Raw genomic sequence first — 19,307 nt, 5'->3', positions numbered from 1 at the left:
TGAAGACTGCAGAAACTTGTCGTAACAATTTATATATCTTTTATATGGAATGGAAATAATACACACTGTACAGTATGATTCATTTTTTCTGACGGAAGCAATATAACGGCCTCCGTATACTGTGATTATCTTTTCTGTGACGTAAAAATAAGGGTTCGTTGTTCAGTTAAGTAGTTTTAGTTTAGTCTAGTTAGGTTGTTTTATTATTAAGTTCAGAAGTTTCTTTGTTAAATTAAGTAGTTTCAGCATTGTTCAGTTCAGCAGTTTCAGTATTCTTTAGATCATAAGTTTTGCGGTTCAGTTAAGTAGATTGAGTATTGTTCACTTCTAGTATAGTTAAGTGTTGTAATTTCATTGTTAAGTTGTAAAGAACCGTCTGAAATCTGTGACTCTGTTTAAATCACTATTAAATATAACTCTAAAATTTTTAACCTCATCATTCCTCGTCCTTATCTTTTATATAATTGTCCTCTGTTTATGACTTTATGTTCAATATAACTGTAAACAACTACTCCAAAAATACCACTAAGAATACACAATGATTAAAAAATCCAACAAAAATACTTTAGAAGTAAATATACAGTAAACTCGGTTACAGCGAAGTTCTAATGACCAGTGAATTCAATTTGGTATATCCATAATCGGTTTTTGAAATATTCTTTGTTGATCAAGATGTAGCACATAAGAATACACAGTCCTTATATGTTGCAGTTCATTTATTCTTGATAGTTTATTATTTGGTAATATTGACAGTGGTCCTATAATAAACAATATAAATAATTGAAAATGATAGTCATACATCAACTGACATGATTTCATAAAAAATGTTTATGACCTCTTGCTATTACACTTTATCATACAACATAACATCTAAGTAAGAATAATATGAATTATAAATAATGTAATAATAATGTACACAGTTCACAAACCTAAGTAAGGAATGCTGTATTAGGGCTTCCGGTCACTGTGACTGTGACGTCAGCATATGAGGACTGTTCAATATAAATATACCAGGTCTTACTTCTCAATTAGTAACAACTAAACATATTTGATAAGGAACCACTATTGTAATAAAAACGTTTCGTATCAAACAATCATTTATAATATCGGGTCACCTATTATTTTAACCTATAAACATACTTATACACAACTGACTAGATGTCAAGATAACATCAATTCTCTGACTAGAAATAAACAACTTTCGATCTGTTAATTACACAGAACTTATTATTCCATAAAATATATAGTTATAAATAGAATAATCAATCACTTGTTACATAAGTATTTGATCTAATATGAATGTAAGGCAAAAATATCATTACTCACATCTATTAGACAAAAAGGTCTTTCCCCGTCAACATCTACGATGAAAATGCCGCCAAAAGATGGCCTACTGCCTATACCGTAAATTGACCAATCAATGGACAGATTCACAAGTGTAAAAAATTAATAATAAAAATTACTTACAACCGAATACTGATAATACAAGTTGCTGTCCTTTAAAAAAGGACTACAATACGTGGACCATTTGCATGTGTTTCCAACGAAAACGTGAAAGCCTTAAGATTATCAGAGATTCCACCGACTCTAGCCCTCTGCTTTTAACCACTAAATTTGTACGTTGTATTACGTTTGTACATGTATGTATAGCCCTGACTTTTTATCTCAAAATTTAAAGGATTCATACTTTAAAAAAAATTATGATCTAATCTATGAATGAAGCTTGCATGTGTAGTATCAGGCATTCGGTGAATTCTACTATTTGCGCACATATTACGATTCGCACTACTTTGTTACCTTTGCAGTGACATCTTTGTGTAAATTAAAATTTTCATATTTTCTTGAAATTGAAACTTTTATACAGTGACATAATTATTCAATCATACTTAAGTTCTCTAGCCTTGCCTACTATAAAAGTAAAGTTAAGTTGCATGTGTAACATTGCAAATTATGCTATTTGATGAATATTGAAGTTTCGGCATAACATTAACTTATTTCACAATACTGATAGTTAATATCACATGCCAAACATTTCTTTAAAAGGAATACTTTGTTTCTGTACTGTTTACCGACAACTTTACAATTACAGCGCCTTTGAACTTATGTGTGCATATGGCACGGAATCCCGATCCCGATTCAGATAAACGTGTGCTAGCCTGGTTCCCTGAGCTACCCATTACGCACAGGAACCAGGCTAGCTCATGAGCAGGCTGAATTTTCCCCATAGCATCCGGTTTAACCTCGCTTATATATTTTCTGCGTGGACCTTAGGGTCCACGCATTAACAGTTATTCAATTAGGATATAAACATTAAAATACTTTTTCATTTCCAAATTTTAAGTATTATATAAAATGTAAATGTGAATCTCGAACCCGATGTTAAATATACTTTGCCCTCTTACAAAGAGAAACATAAATATTCTTATTGACGAAAATCGACTGTAATCATAAACATTGCACACTAGTAATATGTACAAATCATCTGAAAAATTACAATCCTACTTCTAGTATCCATTATCAATAGATTCTTTCACTTCTCTCTTATCTGCATAGATACTCATGATTTTCATTGTTCCCTAACATTATAAATAAACATAATTACAATGAATCCATGCTAAATTAAAGCCTCGTTATAGAACGTTAATCTTGTCTCCTCGGTGGAATTTCACTTGTCCACAATCGAAATAATGAATCAATTAGTCTCAGGCCAAAAGGTCGATGTACAATCTTTCATATTCAATTAAATTCGGACATTGCTACCATCTTAACATTCAAACAAATTTGTTTCTACCTCCAGAATCTAGAGCCTCCTTTCCAGGCGAAGTACTTTGACACTGACTAATTGATTACATTGTTTGAAAGGTGTTATACTCCGGTACTAACAGGTGATAATACTATTTCCCAGAGTTTCTAAAGACTTTCTCGCCTCTCGTTATTTCTTCTTCTTTCACCAGTGAAATGCGATGATGGAAATATAAAATGCAGACTTTCAGCTATAGTTTTGGGTCATATACTTTTATTCCATGCATTTTTTAGGAATAAGAACAGACAGAGTTCACAACGTTTCAGAGGCGTTGGACCTCGAAAATATTTCAGGGCATTCAAAGCCACATGTTTTCAAAATCATTAGGGAAGAGGGGAAAGCAACAATTTTTTGGAAGAAATGGTCGACCGATCGGGTATGTGTAGTGATCAGCTGTTGCATAGATATGATTAAAATAACAAGAAAAAAATCCTATGATCATGAGTCTAAACAAATGATTACTATTAACTACAATTGATACATAGTTAATTGCCTTTATACTTAAAATTGAAAGAATATTCTCCGCCACATGATTTCTTTTTTGTAGAAAATTTCAAATCTGGCAAAAATCTGAAGGAAATCTTCTAAAAAGTAATAAATTAATCTTCAATAAAATTAGTCCATGTGTGGAGGACATTGACTTGGAGAGACTTCAGCGGGATGTGAGGGGCTCATTTAAATATTTTGCCAAAGATGAGCACAAACAGTGGTGGGAAATTTTTTTTGCTGAAGGTATGCAGTGTACTAGTAATTGAGTTTCATCCACCAGATACATTAACTAAGCTTTCACAAAAATTATGATGATATATTTTGAAACTTTATATTTGATGATTAAAAACAGAATTTATAAACCATCAAAAATGTTAACAAAAGAGCCTTGCCTGTTTGTGACTGTATTTAATGTAAACACCCGTCTGTTGGATGGGGAAGTGTATGGTTGTGACGTTGTATTGAGAGAGAGAGAGAGAGAGAGAGAGAGAGAGAGAGAGAGAGAGAGAGAGAGAGAAAATCGCAATCGTTTTAGTGGTCCATATTCGGTTGTATGATATAATGCATGGTCTGATCATGAATGCATAATTCCTACATGAAGTCCATGCTGATATAATTATGAAGAAATTGAATGAAAATATTGATATAATTCAGTCAATGAAGATTCAGAAAATTCGGACGATGAAGATGAAGAGATCCAAAAGCGGTTGCTACACAAAAAATGCCAGAACTCGTCAAACATAGAAGAAGAAGATATAGAACTCGACATTTCAGACACAGAGGACCCTATTCCCCCTGTAATTTATTTGTTATTTTCAATATTTCGATAGCCCGAAAATCGTAAATTTTCAATTAGTTTTTACTTTAAGCAATTCTTATTGTCATGTGTAATCTTGATACTTCTCTTATCACTGTCGTAAATTCAGAGTTTGAAAATATATGAGAAATTTTCTCATATACTAGAAATGTGGGAACATATCATCAAAGATTCCTCCCAGAAATAATATAAATAAATTCTAATTTGATGCGTACTACCTTAAATCTGACATAGAATCATAAACATGCATTATTCCCATTAACTTATGACTGCTGTAAATTACTTAATATTTTACAAGAGTACTTAATTCTGCGATTCCGTTGTTTTGTATAAAAATACATGAATCTATTTTTGAAAAAAAACTATGTAAAATATGTTGATACTTCATTAATTAACTATTACCGGATTAAGAGATTCTTAATAAAGCATACTAATACTGTTTTAGCAGAAAACGGCAGTGAAAGGCAACAGGACAACCGATTATCACTGTATCTTCCGAAAGATATACAATCTTAACCCCAAATAACATATATCATTTATTTATTATATGCCTATATTTATATTTATTTGGAAAATGGTAGGTGGTCATTGGACGGAAGCGGACGGAAGCAGTTTCCCCTACCATGGTTGGGATGATGGCATTGATGGATGTCCCTCGTTACGCTGGAGAATGGCCGCAGATAGGCCAGATACTATCACATCAGGGAGAGGAGGTCACCATCCATTGGTATGGCGGGAGTAAAACATCTGCGTGGAAACCGTGTAAAAGAAGCGTGCCTAAGAGCGAGGAAGAACAGACTGGGTAGAAAAATGTTTAATGCCACAAATTATATCTACTTTCACACTTACAGGATCTGGAAACATTCCAAAAACTATCAAAGAAATTGTTGAAAATTATCATAATTAAATTAAACCATTGCTTGCATTTAAGTATTTCAGGCATATGTTTTGCCCTTCCGTTCAGTCCCGGTATTATTTATGATGGATTTGACTATTATATTACATGCTATTGATTCTAAACCATTGTAACCGGAGTGTTATCAATCGGAGGCGGTAATTTGGCCGATCCGTGCAACTATCAGTATTTTTTATTATAAATTTTATTACTTTATTACATGTTATTGATTATTGATCATTGTAACTGGAGTGTTATCAATCGGAGGCGGTAACTTGGCCGCTCCGTCCAACTATCAGTATTTTTAATGTTGAATTTTATAATTATATTACATGCTATATATTCTTAACCATTGTATCCGGAGTGTTATCAATCAGAGGCGGTAATTTGGCCGCTTCGTTCCAGTATGGGTATTTTAAAGATAAATTTAATCATTATATTACATACTATAGGTTATTGACCATTATAACAAGAGTGTAATCAATAGGAGGCAATAATTTGACCACTTTGTCCTATATTATATGATGAATTTACATTGCATTTTATAGATTAGGGACCATTGTAAACGGAGTGTTTTCAATCGGATGCGGTAATTTGGCCACTCCAATCTCAATATACAAATGTATGTATTGATTAATTTATTCCATAACATCAGTTATAATTATTACATGTACTTTAGACGTATTATGACTTCATCAAATAAAATTGGTTTGTTATGCATCGGGGGCGATAATCTGGTCGCTCCACTGTTGTTCACTCATCATTTAACTTTTAACATGCAATTTAATCTCTAAATACTAATGTGACTAAATCAAAACAGTTTTAAATGTGTTTTGTATTGTTTTAAGAGTAACGTTATAACAATTAAAAATCGAACGTTGCATCACCATATTTTTTTTCAAATTTAATTATTTCGATTTAATCTGTATTAGAGATTAATGAAAGTACTTAATGCTAGCGATGATTGCTGAGTATGGGGACGGATGGCCATTCTGCACCAAATAAATCAAAACAAAAACCTATCATATCGATCCCAGAGGATAAAATATTATTTTTAACCTAGAAATATTTGATAGAGCAGGAGAAAAAGAAGGGTAGAGAGAAAAGGGGAAAAATAGATAATACAAGACGAAGTCTTGATAATATATCGTGATATACTGGTAATTTATTTTATGGAAACATTGACTTGCACATGCAGGTTATTTGTTTGTTAATTCTTTTCAACTGTGCCCTATCGCATCATGTCAGGAATAACCTGATAATGAATGTGTTAGTTCTTCTGTCAAGTTTACCAAAACTGAAACCTCCAAGAAGTTTAACATGTTTAACATGTTTTTGTGTATATCTGTTCCTAAACTGTTAAACACTAAATTTGGATGAATTTCATTTACATATTGATCAGGAGACCAGAAATCATCAGTAAAAGTGAACATGGCGAACAAGGTGAAAACAAAGCAAATTATCTTTCTTCAGCATGTTCAGGCCCATATGAAAGGTAGGTAGTGGAAATTGTATTAATATATACAGTGATCATGGTGATATATGCTTTTCTTGATGATGTTTATGGTCACATGTTTTAGCTGGTTTATATGTTTGCGCTTTATATGCTTTGCATCAAATATTATTTGGCTTTGTGTTGTTGCAAGCAAGTGCTACCAATGTACAAACAATTATAAGAGCTTACATTGTTATATTTTTTTCAATCATATATTGCTACACTATTCAAATACTCAAAATGTGCCATAACTTATCAATGCTTCTGCTTTTGAAACTTGCATGACAAATTTATGCTACATATTAAATAAAGAAAACAATTTTTTCCTACATATTAAATAAAGAAAACAATTTTTTCCTATCAGTGATTTGTAAGTGGAGCCATTAGTTCCAGGGGTTTCAATAGAGGAACTTATCAAAATGGCATTTCAAAATGATAATCCACTGGTCAGAATAAATGCTTTTTCACCAAGTTTGATAGGCAAACAATGGGTCAGGGGTTCAGCCTCTGGGGTGGGGCTAATATGGCCAAATAGTAAAAAATGTATTAAATCTTAGAAAATCTTCTAATCTACTCCCATATATATTTCTAAAAAAATAAATGCATGGTTATGATGTCCATGAAGCCCTCTAACTTAATTGTGAAATTCATGACACCTGGGTCAAGGGTTCTGGCTCTAGGGTGGGGCCAATATGGCCATATAGTAAAAATGTATTAAATCTTAGAAAATCTTCTTCTCTATTACCATATATATTTTTAAAAAAGTAAATGGATAATTATGATGTCTATGAAGCCCTCTACCTAAATTGTGAAATTCATGACCCCTGGGTCAGGGGTTCTGGCTCTAGGGTGGAGCCAATATGGCCATATTGTAAAAATGTTTTAAATCTTTAAAAAAATTCTTCTTCTTTACTCCCACACATGTGTGCAAAAGACTTAATATAGGTTATAATGTCCATGAGGGCCTCTACTAAAGTTGTGAAATTCAGGAACCCTTTGTTAGGTGTTCAGGCTCTAGGGTGGGGCCAATATGGCCATATAGTAAATATGTTTTAAATCTTAAAAAATCTTCCCTTGCATTAAAAGTATTTTATGTTATTTGACACATATATATCATTAATTAAACAGAAATCCAAATCGTCTTCATCATAACTCTTCAATAGTACATTTCCAATTCTGTATGTTATCCCCTTGAGCTTAACACAGCTTGTCTGTAGAACTGTATCGGGAATATGAGTTAGAACTGTATCGGGAATATGAGTTTCATTTCTATGAATTGTATCTTTCATACCACCACACAAGTCAGCGAATTTCAAAGAATTTTAAAGTAGAGAGCGATTAGATATCATTGAATATTGTCCTGTATTTAAAACTTTTGCATGTAGATTAACAGAGGAAACTTTGTTTACCTGCACTAAATTTAAAATACAGATGGCCTCAGATTAATCATACAGTAGGAGGACAAATGTTTGTGATGTTATTTAATGTAGATTTTTGTTGGTGTTAACCATAAAATGAAACCTAAAATCCATGAATGTCCAAAAAGTCACATAAACTTTGAGGACAATATTGTCTTTACATGAGCATTTAAATTTGACACTACAGATAATGAAGTGGATGGATTCAGTTTAATGAATATGAAAGAAAGTGACATATTTTTGATGATACCAGGAAAAGTTGGACCAGCAAGGAAAAGTTGGACCCTTATTGATAAAATAAAAGAAATAAAGAGAAATGTGAACGAAAAATTGAGGGATTCCGTTTAATTGAATACAAGGAGGACTCTGCAGGGTGTAAAGCCATAGAAATTGAACCTGAAAGTCATGCAAATGATGATCCACCACCTCAGCCTATAGGGGGCTTACAAATCTTTGAGGTACCAATGGCAACACTACCTGAGGTTTCCAGTGGTGGCCTAAGTATTGTTGAAGTAGAAAGTACTTCATTGGAAAGCTCAGTCAAAGTGAGTAGTTGTTATTCTGTGAAATGTTTTAATGATTTATTTTGAAAATATATTGATTTGATATAAGCAAAATTTTAACTTGATATTGAAGTATATCTTATGTTTAAAATGCTGCAAGAACATACAAATGCAATGTCTTTTGATTTAAAAGCAATTATGAATATGTAACATTTTTCCTGTTAAATTACAGAGCCAAATACATGTACCACCAACTCCAATATCCAATGTGTCCCTTGAAAGGTACATACCATCATATTCTCCCGTTATAAGATCTTTACTGGAGAAGGGAGAACTATACAAAGAATGGGACAAAATGATAGAAGAGACGGCCTACTATGTTTTAACTGTTGGTAATTTTGAGACAAAGGAATATATACCGACTTTCGTAGACTTATGTATTCAAAGTTTCAATGCATTGGTCACTCAGCCACTAAAGATCCTTGGGTAAGTCATTTAATTTGATATAGAGGTAGAGTTGTTTAAAATATTCTCAGATGAGATGCCCTTTATTATTATTTTTTTTTACCTAGGGATATTTCAACAAAAAATTATCACAGAAAGTAAGGCATATAAGGTGGCGTTGGAATGCAAGGGGAAAGGCTGTTGAGCACACAGCAGAGAAAAAACCCAAAGTGTGCTTGAAAAATGTCTCCTCAACAGATGGTAAGCTAAACATTTATCTTTCAAAGGGTAGATAAGTTTATGTAGGTAGATTACTTTTATTTTCAGATAGTACACAGAAATAACATTCATTGCTGAAGGCATCTGAAATACAAATTATTATTATCTTTTCAATTTCCTTTATGTAAGCTGGTAAATGTTCCTCTATATATTTTTCAGAGAAAATGACCTTAGAAGAGGCAGAAAATGTACTGGTGAATTTAAAAAACCAAAAAAACTAAGAGATAGTGCACTTATTGCTAGGACCCAAAGAGATACCTTAAAACAAAGGAGATTGTTTATAGAAAAAAAACATGGTGGATCTGTAGAACATCTCATAAAAAGGTTTCCATTTCTTAGAAAAAAGCTGTATTTCTAAGTACTTAAAATTCGTAAGTTTATTTAATGAACTTTCCTTTTTTACGATTTTTACTGTGATTATGCAATTTACATTAATTAACAGTATAGGAGCAGGTAAAGAATACCGGTTTTTTTTGACAGTTAGGTCTTGGTCTAGAATATTGTCTGTATCCCTCACATTTTTAATACTCTGTAGATGATATTTTTTTCTTAATATCCAGAACAGAAATGGTTTCATTTTGTAAAGATTATCCCTATTTTATTTCAGATTGAGAAGGAATTTTTCTTTATGAAGCAGAACCTTAAAAAAGATGCTATTTTGGGTCAATGGGAAGAAGTAATGAGAAAATTGTCCCAAATAATGATGGATAGAAATTCAGACTCTGTGAGTGTTATACTTACATGTACTTGAAGCCATATTTCTGCTCCTTATAAGTAAAATTGTGATACTTCATTTGTGATATACATGGGTATAAAGAAACAAATATATAGCATCCTTTCTATATATTTCTACAAGTTCTTTTACCGGTATATAAATATCCATTACAAGACAAAAATATATACGGTATATATATATATATATATATATATATATATATATATATATATATATATATATATATATATATATATATGGACGCGCAAATCGTTCGGTTTTGTTCCGTATCGATCTGAAACGTGGATAGCTTTGAATTTGAACAATTGGACAAACATTGTCAAGGGCATTTGTGTATTGTTGTCTGTCTGTCTGTGAGAGAGAGTGTGTTCGGTTTATTCCGTATCGAAATCTAACGCAATATATTTTGAAATATGAAGAAAAAAACCCCAAGAAATGTACATATCCATTCAGAAAGCTACCAACAATTATGAAGTATTAAAATTATGAATAAAAGTGAAGTCTAGCTATGTTTTAAACTTTAATGTTGCTAAAAAATAAAACCTCAAAACCATTGATGCATACAATACATTATCTCATGTTTTTACACTGTCCGTCATGGCGTCACGAAATCAACTGATTAACGTGAACTGGCGGGACATCCAGGACATTATAGGCCCAGAGTGCAATGGCCAAATAAAATGCACCGCTTGTTTTGACGCAAATTTAAAGAATTTAGATCTGTACATTTTGCTTCGTCAATGGATTAAATCCTTTGGTTTTTAGCTCACCTGAGTAAGCTATTCTGATCACATTATGTCTGTCGTCCGTCTGTCCGTAAACTTTTCACATTTTCAACATCTTCTCAAGAACTACAAGGCCAATTTCAACCAAACTTGGCACAAATCACTCTTAGACAAAGGGGATTTAAAGTTGTGAAAATTAAGGGCCACACCCGTTTTCAAGGGGAGATAATTAGAAATTAATGAAAAATTTCGATAAATTTTCAAAAATCTTCTTCTCAAGAACCAGAAAGCCAGGAAAGCTGAAACTTGTGTGGAAGCATCCTCAGGTAGTGTAGATTCAAAGATGTGAAATTCATGACCCCCGGGGTAGGGTGGGGCCACAATGGGGGGTCGAAGTTTTACAAAGGAATATATAGAGTAAATCTTTAAAAATATTCTTCTCAGAAACTTAACAGCAAGGAAAGCTGACACTTGTGTGGAAGCATCCTCAGGTAGTGTAAATTCAAAGTTGTGAAATTCATGACCCCCGGTGGTAGGGTGGGGCCACAATGGGGGGGGGGGGGTCGAAGTTTTACATAGGAATATATAGAGTAAATCTTAAAAATCTTCTTCTCAGATACTAAACAGCCAGGAAAGCTGAAACTTGTGTGGAAGCATCCTCAGGTAGTGTAGATTCAAAGTTGTGAAATTCATGACCCCCGGGGTAGGGTGGGGCCACAATGGGGGGTCGAAGTTTTACATAGGAATATATAGAGTTAATCTTTAAAAATCTTCTTCTCAGATACTAAACAGCCAGGAAAGCTGAAACTTGTGTGGAAGCATCCTCAGGTAGTGTAGATTCAAAGTTGTGAAATTCATGACCCCCGGTGGTAGGGTGGGGCCACAATGGGGGGGTGGGGGGGGGTCGAAGTTTTACATAGGAATATATAGAGTAAATCTTTAAAAATATTCTTCTCAGAAACTAAACAGACAGGAAAGCTGAAACTTGTGTGGAAGCATCCTCAGGTAGTGTAGATTCAAAGTTGTGAAATTCATGACCCCCGGTGGTAGGGTGGGGCCACAATGGGGGGTCGAAGTTTTACATAGGGATATTTAGAGTAAATCTTTAAAAATCTTCTGCTCAAAACTAAACAGCCAGGAAAGCTGAAACTTGTGTGGAAACATCCTCAGGTAGTGTAGATTCAAAGTTGTGAAACTCATGACCCCCGGGGTAGGGTGGGGTCACAATGGGGGGTCGAAGTTTTACATAGGAATATATAGAGTAAATCTTTAAAAATCTTCTGCTCAGAAACTAAACAGCAAGGAAAGCTGAAACTTGTGTGAAAGCATTCCAGGTAGTGTAGATTCAAATTTGTGAAAATCATGATCCCTGGGGAAAGGGTGAGGCCACATGGGGGGGGGGGTGTTAAAGTTTTACATAGGAATATATAGAGTAAATCTTTTTAAATCTTCTACTCAGAAACTAATCAGCAAGATGATTCTTTATAATTGTTAAAACTTTGGCTCCAGGACAATTCTTCGGCCTCACAAGAAGGTTCAGAGTTTGATGTAGCTAAATATCCCATATATAAACAATTGTAAAGGATATTTTTGAGAACTGCAATACTCAACATGTGATATGACTATAAAATTGAAGCAGGCAGCTATTTTTTCATTAGAATCTTTTTGTATTACTGTATTGAGTTATTGCCCTTGATTTATTGATTCTTGATTATTTTAATCAATGCATCAACTGTTAACCAATTATTGTGATGATTATTTTTATACAATAATAAATATTCAATGTATATAAGTTGTTCTGCATAAGAAGTTTTAGGTTAGGCCGGATTAGTTTGTTTATTACTGATTTCCAATTTTTAGATACTATGAATTATTTTAGGCCGGCACATATATAGGGACAATGTCTACAGCATTACGATGACCAACTGTTCGGGGTTAAACTTAAACAGGTATGAATAGATTGAGTGTGTAAACATCCCTGTTCCATCTAATCTACGAGTTTTCTAACCTTCGATACAAAGTGTGAGGTCATTCCTGCCCTGTACCTGCTTGTATTGGTGGTGGTTGCGGCGGAGCACTAATGTATGGTCATCCCTGCTGGTGTTCAGGCCTTTCTAGCGCAAGTGTGCGGCACTCCCTGATTGCGTTAGGTTGAGCTGTTGGCGCAAGTGTGCGGTCATCTCTGCCTGCGTAACGTTGAGTCCCTATATATGTGCAGGAGCGGTGATTAAAGTCTGCTCTTGTAAATATTGGCAGCAATCAGGGCTATCCGAGTTCCAAGGGGGAACTATGGATTTTATTTATACAGGATCTACATGTATTATTGTACATTGCCCAGATTGTTTGTATTATGACTCCATTAAGCTGACTTTATCATACCTATTGTTCCTCAGGTGAGCGATGTGGCCCATAGGCCTCTTGTTTACGAATGTGGCGAGCTTATGAACTTGGCACGGGACGCGGCGGCATGGAGACCCTTCCATTGTCTGTTTAGGTAGGTGTTTATGATCATATTCAATAAAATAGAAGTATCCTTATAGGAAGATTCATATATAAATAATTACATTATATACCTTACAGATTGTTTGAGTCTAGGAGGAACTACTCTCTGTATGCGTGGAACGTGTATACCAGCGATATGAATATCTGAATGGCAGTGTGGCACTCCAAGACACCTGAGAAGAAGTTAATATATATTGTAAATGAAAAGATATATGATGAAATAATTAAATATAAACACGTTCCTCTATTCCGTGTACTTTGTGTTTTTGGAAGGGCTGTTCATTATTTTGATAATTAAAAAACCATTACAAAGTTCAAAGAAAATTGAAATATTGATGCATGCAACCTTCAGAAATATAAAATATTATTTATACTTATTAATTTTCTGTCTTCGTTTCAGGTGATGTCCAAGACTTAGGTGAGACAGGTCCATCTGAAGTACCTGTACAGAAGGGTATAGTTAAATTTTACAAATACACGTTATTACATTTTAATAGCTGTTTATGCATTTCATTCATTGAAAAAATAAATACACAAACATTCATATCGTATGTCAATTTTAACAGGAATTGAAAATATTGAAGCATCCTGCAGTTGGATAACAACTTTTCATAAGAAGAAAGAGAACAGGTAATTAAAATTATTACTTCATGAAACTGAAATTTTCTTCTAAAATTAAAATATTCAAAATATATATTTATGTACCCATTTTTTCCCTAACATTAGTTCCATCCACGGCTTCCAAGTCGAAAAGCACCAGTACCACTACCTTTACCACGTCCACCGCTACATCCTCAGGCTCTGGATTATCTAAAAAATTAAAATGTAATATAATTTGAAATTCACTACATATAATGTACTTAACATAGAACAGTGACACTGTTTTTTTTTATTGGCTTTAATATTGCATTTTTTAACAATTGTTTTAAGAACATTTTTCTTACTTTCAATAGCTGCAACTGCATCCAAGTGTCAGACAGATGAACCAAAGCAAAATCAACGGCAAAATGCACTAAAGGTAATAGTAATTTTAAAATCTTTTTAAAATAAATCGTTACAAAAAATTACACGGGGCAAAAATAACCCTGTATTCAGTATTTCAGCAACCGAATTGCTTTGATTTGACCATTTTTATCTACCAGTAGGGCAAAAATATATAAATGTTTATGATTATCTAATTATTATACAAATAATACTGGTAGCAGAAATTTTAAATTTAAAATTTCATTTTAAATAAATTAATCTTTTTTTCTCTCCAAATTTTTTGCTTTATGATCCAGTTATAATGAGATGCACATGTGTATTGTACACATTTTCGTCCATATATCTCGGCAGATTTTTTATGTAATGCAAACACTTTAGATCTTTTCATTTTCAATATTAACATGGGAAAGCACAAAACAAATGATTCGCAACTGTTCTTTTGACGCACCATTTTTAATTTTTTAAATTTTTTGTAGGTGGTTTGAAGGAGCATCAGCTGAAATGGTTGTGTAATCATTTAGGACACACAGGCAAATTGCACGAGACTCATTATAGAGCCACTTCCGGTCTCATTGAAAGGGTAAAAATATCAAAACTTCTACTTATACAGGAGAATAATATGGCTGGACAATTTGCTGGTCAAGACTTGTCAGAAATCCAGTTCGAAGGTTGGTTATTTTCTCAAGAATTTACTTCTAGAGGGTTATTAATTTTTTCTCACCCTTCTACACTTGCAAATGGATTTGCCCAGTTTTGACTTTATCCAAATACAGTTGTGTGATAGATACTCTTTCTTATTTACATAGTAAGTCAAAAATTGTGTGCATTTGCAATCTTAAATTAAGCTGACAACAAGGGGGAAAGAAAAGAAAATATTTACATAATTTTCTCGACCTGTTCTGCACACAAAATGACAATTGTTTCAAAATTGGGGTACCAGTAGTGTACTTGTACTGCTTGTGTAAGATCTCAGAATGGTTGTCTATATACACTTGTTATTTATAAGGTTTTCTTAATTTAGATATTCTGGTAAAAGATGACGGAAAAGGAACAGATGATGGTAAGTTAATACAAATGCTAGTATAATATAACATCCAATAGAAGCTTTATTTCATCCCCCTCCCACTCCTATAATGAAAGTAGTTCAACTCTAAACAAGTATTCCTTTTAAAGGAATGATCGGCAATAATGATATATTGATAGCTAGACACATTCAACATGATCAACCCCTGCAAGATCCGTTCGTACAAATCTGGCCATCTTCTTGATGAAACTTCGGGGAGGGGACTCGAACCGCATTCTCTCTACATTGTTTAATATTTCCAAATCCAGTGTTTACAGAAGCATAAAGTCAATCAGAACATCTTTGATGAATGGCAGATTTGTTAAAGAAAATCTTGGATTTGGTCATATCACAAAAGAAACGGTCATCCAACAACATATTCGACCACTGGCCCAGACTCGTTTTGGTGATGCAGCAACCCAGCAGGCCATACTATTCCTAGACGTAACATACATCAACATCAATAAGAGTGGTAACTTTAAGTTTCAGAGACAATCATTTAGTTTACACAAAGGCAGGCCCTTAGTCAAACCACTTGTAATTGTGTCAACGACTGGATACTTCATCTCTGTTATGGGTCCTTACATCGCAAAGAACAATGATGCCACCATATTAAATCATGTCATGAAAACCAACATTGAGGACATTTGCAATTGGGTCAGAGAGGAAGATATTTTTGTCATTGACAGAGGATTCAGGGACTCTCTGGATTTCCTTGAGGAGATGGGAATACAAGCACAGATGCCATCCTTCATGACAAAGGGAGAGAAACAGATGCCAACTCCAGTCGACTTGTAACAAAGGTATAAAATATATGAATAAGAATTAAATTAAGGTCTTTAAAAAAATGGTTCCAGTTTTTATAATAATTAATTTAGAAACTTGTATCTTCTGAACCATGTAATTTAATAACAATGCTTATACATGAACTATCATCATATATATAATATATATCTTTTTATCTATTCACAGATCCGGTGGGTTGTTGAATCGGCCAATGCCCGAATTAAACATTGGCGTTATTTAGGAAAAAATTTCCCATCAAACCAAACTCCGCACATTGGGGACTTTGTCCGCATTGTGTGTGCCATATCTAACAGGCATGTACCTTTTGTATATCACTACATATAATAGTACATGTATTTATATAAAGATATTAATTAAAATATGCATATATATTCTATACTCTTATAAGCTTTTTTACTGTAAGATTATACATTTAAAATTACTTTAATTTCTATGACAATACAAAACTGGTTAAATATCCATATTTTATTAGATTGTTATTTACATTATTACAATTGCTCATCCATGTATTTTGTCTTAGGTATTTGAAACCTATTTCTGCTGGTGATGCCGAAGAAGACCTGGCTCTTGGCTCGAAGATGCTTTACCTCTCCAAGTAGGTAAACACACTGCAGCAGCATGTGGTACTTAATAAACTAGATCGTCGAACAGTTTTCTGGGAGGAAGTTGAGGATCTTACTGATTTTCCCTGCTTGGATGAGGAGCAACTCAGATCCCTGACATGTGGTACATACTAGTTAAGGTTATCGCCTAGTTATGCCCAGGAGCACATTGAAGGTAACTGCGCCATTCAAGTATACAAAGAGGAGCCAGGTCTATTACGAGTGCGTTTGCAGAGCCGCCATGTCTCCTCTAAATCCTACCTATTGTGGATAAGATACGAAGCAGGTGAGATCTGTGGGTGGTACTGTAAATGTAGAGCTGGTGCACGAGTGGTAGGAATGTGTGCCCATGTGGCAGCTATTCTGTGGTTTGTTGGCTATGCTCGTCACCACAAGGAGGGTAATCTGGGTGTATGAGACAGGGGTGAGTTCATCAGTGACGCTTCATTAGTCGATGACTCCGACAATTCAAGTGACAGTGAGGAAAGTGAACCAGAGGAATAAATTAAATTTATTGTTTCATCCTGAAATTAATTTAAGGATTGTGAATATATTTTTCAATTCTATTATTCTTTAAATTAACATTCATTTTAATTTACAGATATCTGCCAAACTCTTACTTGATTAGAAATTCATGTTAGTGTTTTATATTTTGTACAGACTCTGAGTCATTTAATTTCCTACTTGTATCTATATATTTAAAGTAAATACATTTCATAGATTAAACTACACATGCAAAGAGTGCAGAAGAAGGTAAGAAAACTGTCAAAGAAGAACCAAAGATGTCTGAAGATGAGTTAAGACAATGGTTAGATATATCACACAAAATACATACATGTTAATAATTGCAATATTCTTCTATGGAAAAAAGTTTAAAATTCACATTGTTTTACAAAACCTACTTGTCGTTGTTTTAAGAATAAATCTTGACATTCCGTAAAAAAAGTTACAAAACGAAAAAACCGCACGAACACGCACGGTAAAAAACGCAAACTATTTTTCCTGATACACGCACGATCCCGCACGTTACACGAACGATCACCCACGTTACACGAACTATTTAACACGATTGCCTTGTCAACAATAACGTTGTTACCACTGTACCTTATCCTCCCCAAGAATCCAAATATTTTCAGGGGAAGAGAAAAACGATTCATCATTTGAGGTTTGGAAATTTGAAGTCAAGTGTATTTTAGAGAGAAAAATTACTCCACTCCAATTTTGTTACAATCAATAAGGAATTCTCTCAAAGGAAAAGCTAGATCCTTATTACTATCAATGTCTGATGAAGCAACTCCTGAAATGATTATTTATAAATTGGAAGGTGTTTTTGGTAATGTTTATGACAGTGAAGCAGTCATATGGAATGAAGTTAGAAACAATATTACAATCTGCTGTAGAAAAAGGTCACATTAGCCAGACGGCAAGAAATGACATGCTTCGAACCAAATTTTGGTCAGGTCTCAGAGATTCGGAACTTAAAAATGCCAGTAGGTATAAATATGAAACTACCAAGGACTTTGATTCTTTAAGAAAGAAATCAGAGCTATTGAATTAGAGATTTCAAATTCCAAAGCAAGTTCTAGGACCTCTGTTCCTCTTAATCCAATTACAAGTTCCACTGATACTACCTTAGAGAATATCTTTAAAAAAAATTGAAAAATGGATGCAAAGATGACTACTTTTGAGAACACCTTATCAGAAATCAAACAAGAGAGAGGAGAGCAATGCAACAGAGGAGGAAGAGGTCAACGTCCATTTTGGCGAGGAAGAGGTAATCAAGGTAGATACAACAGCCAGGAGCAACGATCAACTTCCTATCAACCACAACAATATGGTAGACAGTCAACTCCGCAAAAATATCAACAATGGTCGAGTTGTACAGATTCCATGAACAGTAACAGATCATATGAGACTCCAGGTCAATACAGCAGAGGATACCGTAGCAGAGGATATTCCAACCGAGGAGCATACAGTTCAGAAAGCAGAAACTAGATTATGTCTGCATTGAGGAGCAGATAGCAGACACAAGTGTAGAACCAAGCTCCATCAATATTGAAAATCATTTTAAAGGCATATCAAATGATCCAGTAAGAGAAAAGTGTGCAAATTGTAGGCAAACTGGACATTCGGATTTATACTTCAGAGTTGGAACAGAACATTTAAAGTCATTTTGCAACCAGGAAACTTCAAAAACAAAATCTTATCAAGAAAACATCAATAAATGTACTTTAGTTGGTTCAACAAATGAGGTCTCTGTTACTATTGATAATTATCAAACAACAGCACTTGTTGATACTGGATCTTCAATTTCAACAATTTTTCAGAGTTTTTATGAAAAAAAATTGTATAAAATACCACTGCAATCTTTGTCAAATATTTTACATATAGAGTGTGCAGATGGTCAATCATTACCCTACTTGGGTTATATTCAGTGTTCCTTGAAAGCTAAAGGTATCGACAACAATCAAGTTTTTGTAGATGGTTTATTCCTTATTGTACCAAACACATCATATAACAAATGTGTTCCCGTTTTAATCGGTACTAACATTATCTCTGTTCTAATGAATCTAGTTAAGGAATCGCATGGTCTTAGGTACTTACAAGAAGCAAATTTATTTGCTCCATGGCACCTTGCATTTAGATGTGTTTCTTTAAGGACGTTGTTTACTCAGGGGTTGAGTTCTCAAATTAGAATTGTTATTAAGTTCAATGTCATGAGTAAAATTTGTTCTAAACACTAAA

At 33.8% G+C, this 19,307-nt stretch overlaps 2 long non-coding RNA genes across 2 annotated transcripts; one reads left to right on the top strand and one right to left on the bottom strand.

Annotated features, from left to right (window-relative positions):
* Positions 1–635: 635 nt before the first annotated feature.
* Positions 636–1,482, bottom strand: LOC136274053 (uncharacterized). Its single transcript, XR_010712333.1, has 3 exons — positions 1,327–1,482; positions 930–992; positions 636–758 (listed from the first exon to the last, which is right to left on the bottom strand). It is a non-coding gene; the product is annotated as an uncharacterized lncRNA (long non-coding RNA).
* Positions 1,483–14,573: 13,091 nt separating this feature from the next.
* LOC117685443 (uncharacterized) lies at positions 14,574–19,041 on the top strand. The gene is made up of 4 exons (XR_010713005.1): positions 14,574–14,758; positions 15,112–15,956; positions 16,126–16,253; positions 16,481–19,041. It is a non-coding gene; the product is annotated as an uncharacterized lncRNA (long non-coding RNA).
* The last annotated feature ends 266 nt before the right edge of the window (positions 19,042–19,307 follow it).

The sequence above is a fragment of the Magallana gigas genome, chromosome 1 (assembly GCF_963853765.1).
Source record: "Magallana gigas chromosome 1, xbMagGiga1.1, whole genome shotgun sequence".
Classification (NCBI taxonomy): Eukaryota; Metazoa; Mollusca; class Bivalvia; order Ostreida; family Ostreidae; genus Magallana; species Magallana gigas.
Note: the sequence above shows the minus strand (reverse complement) of the source record. Positions and strands in the feature narration are given on the sequence as shown.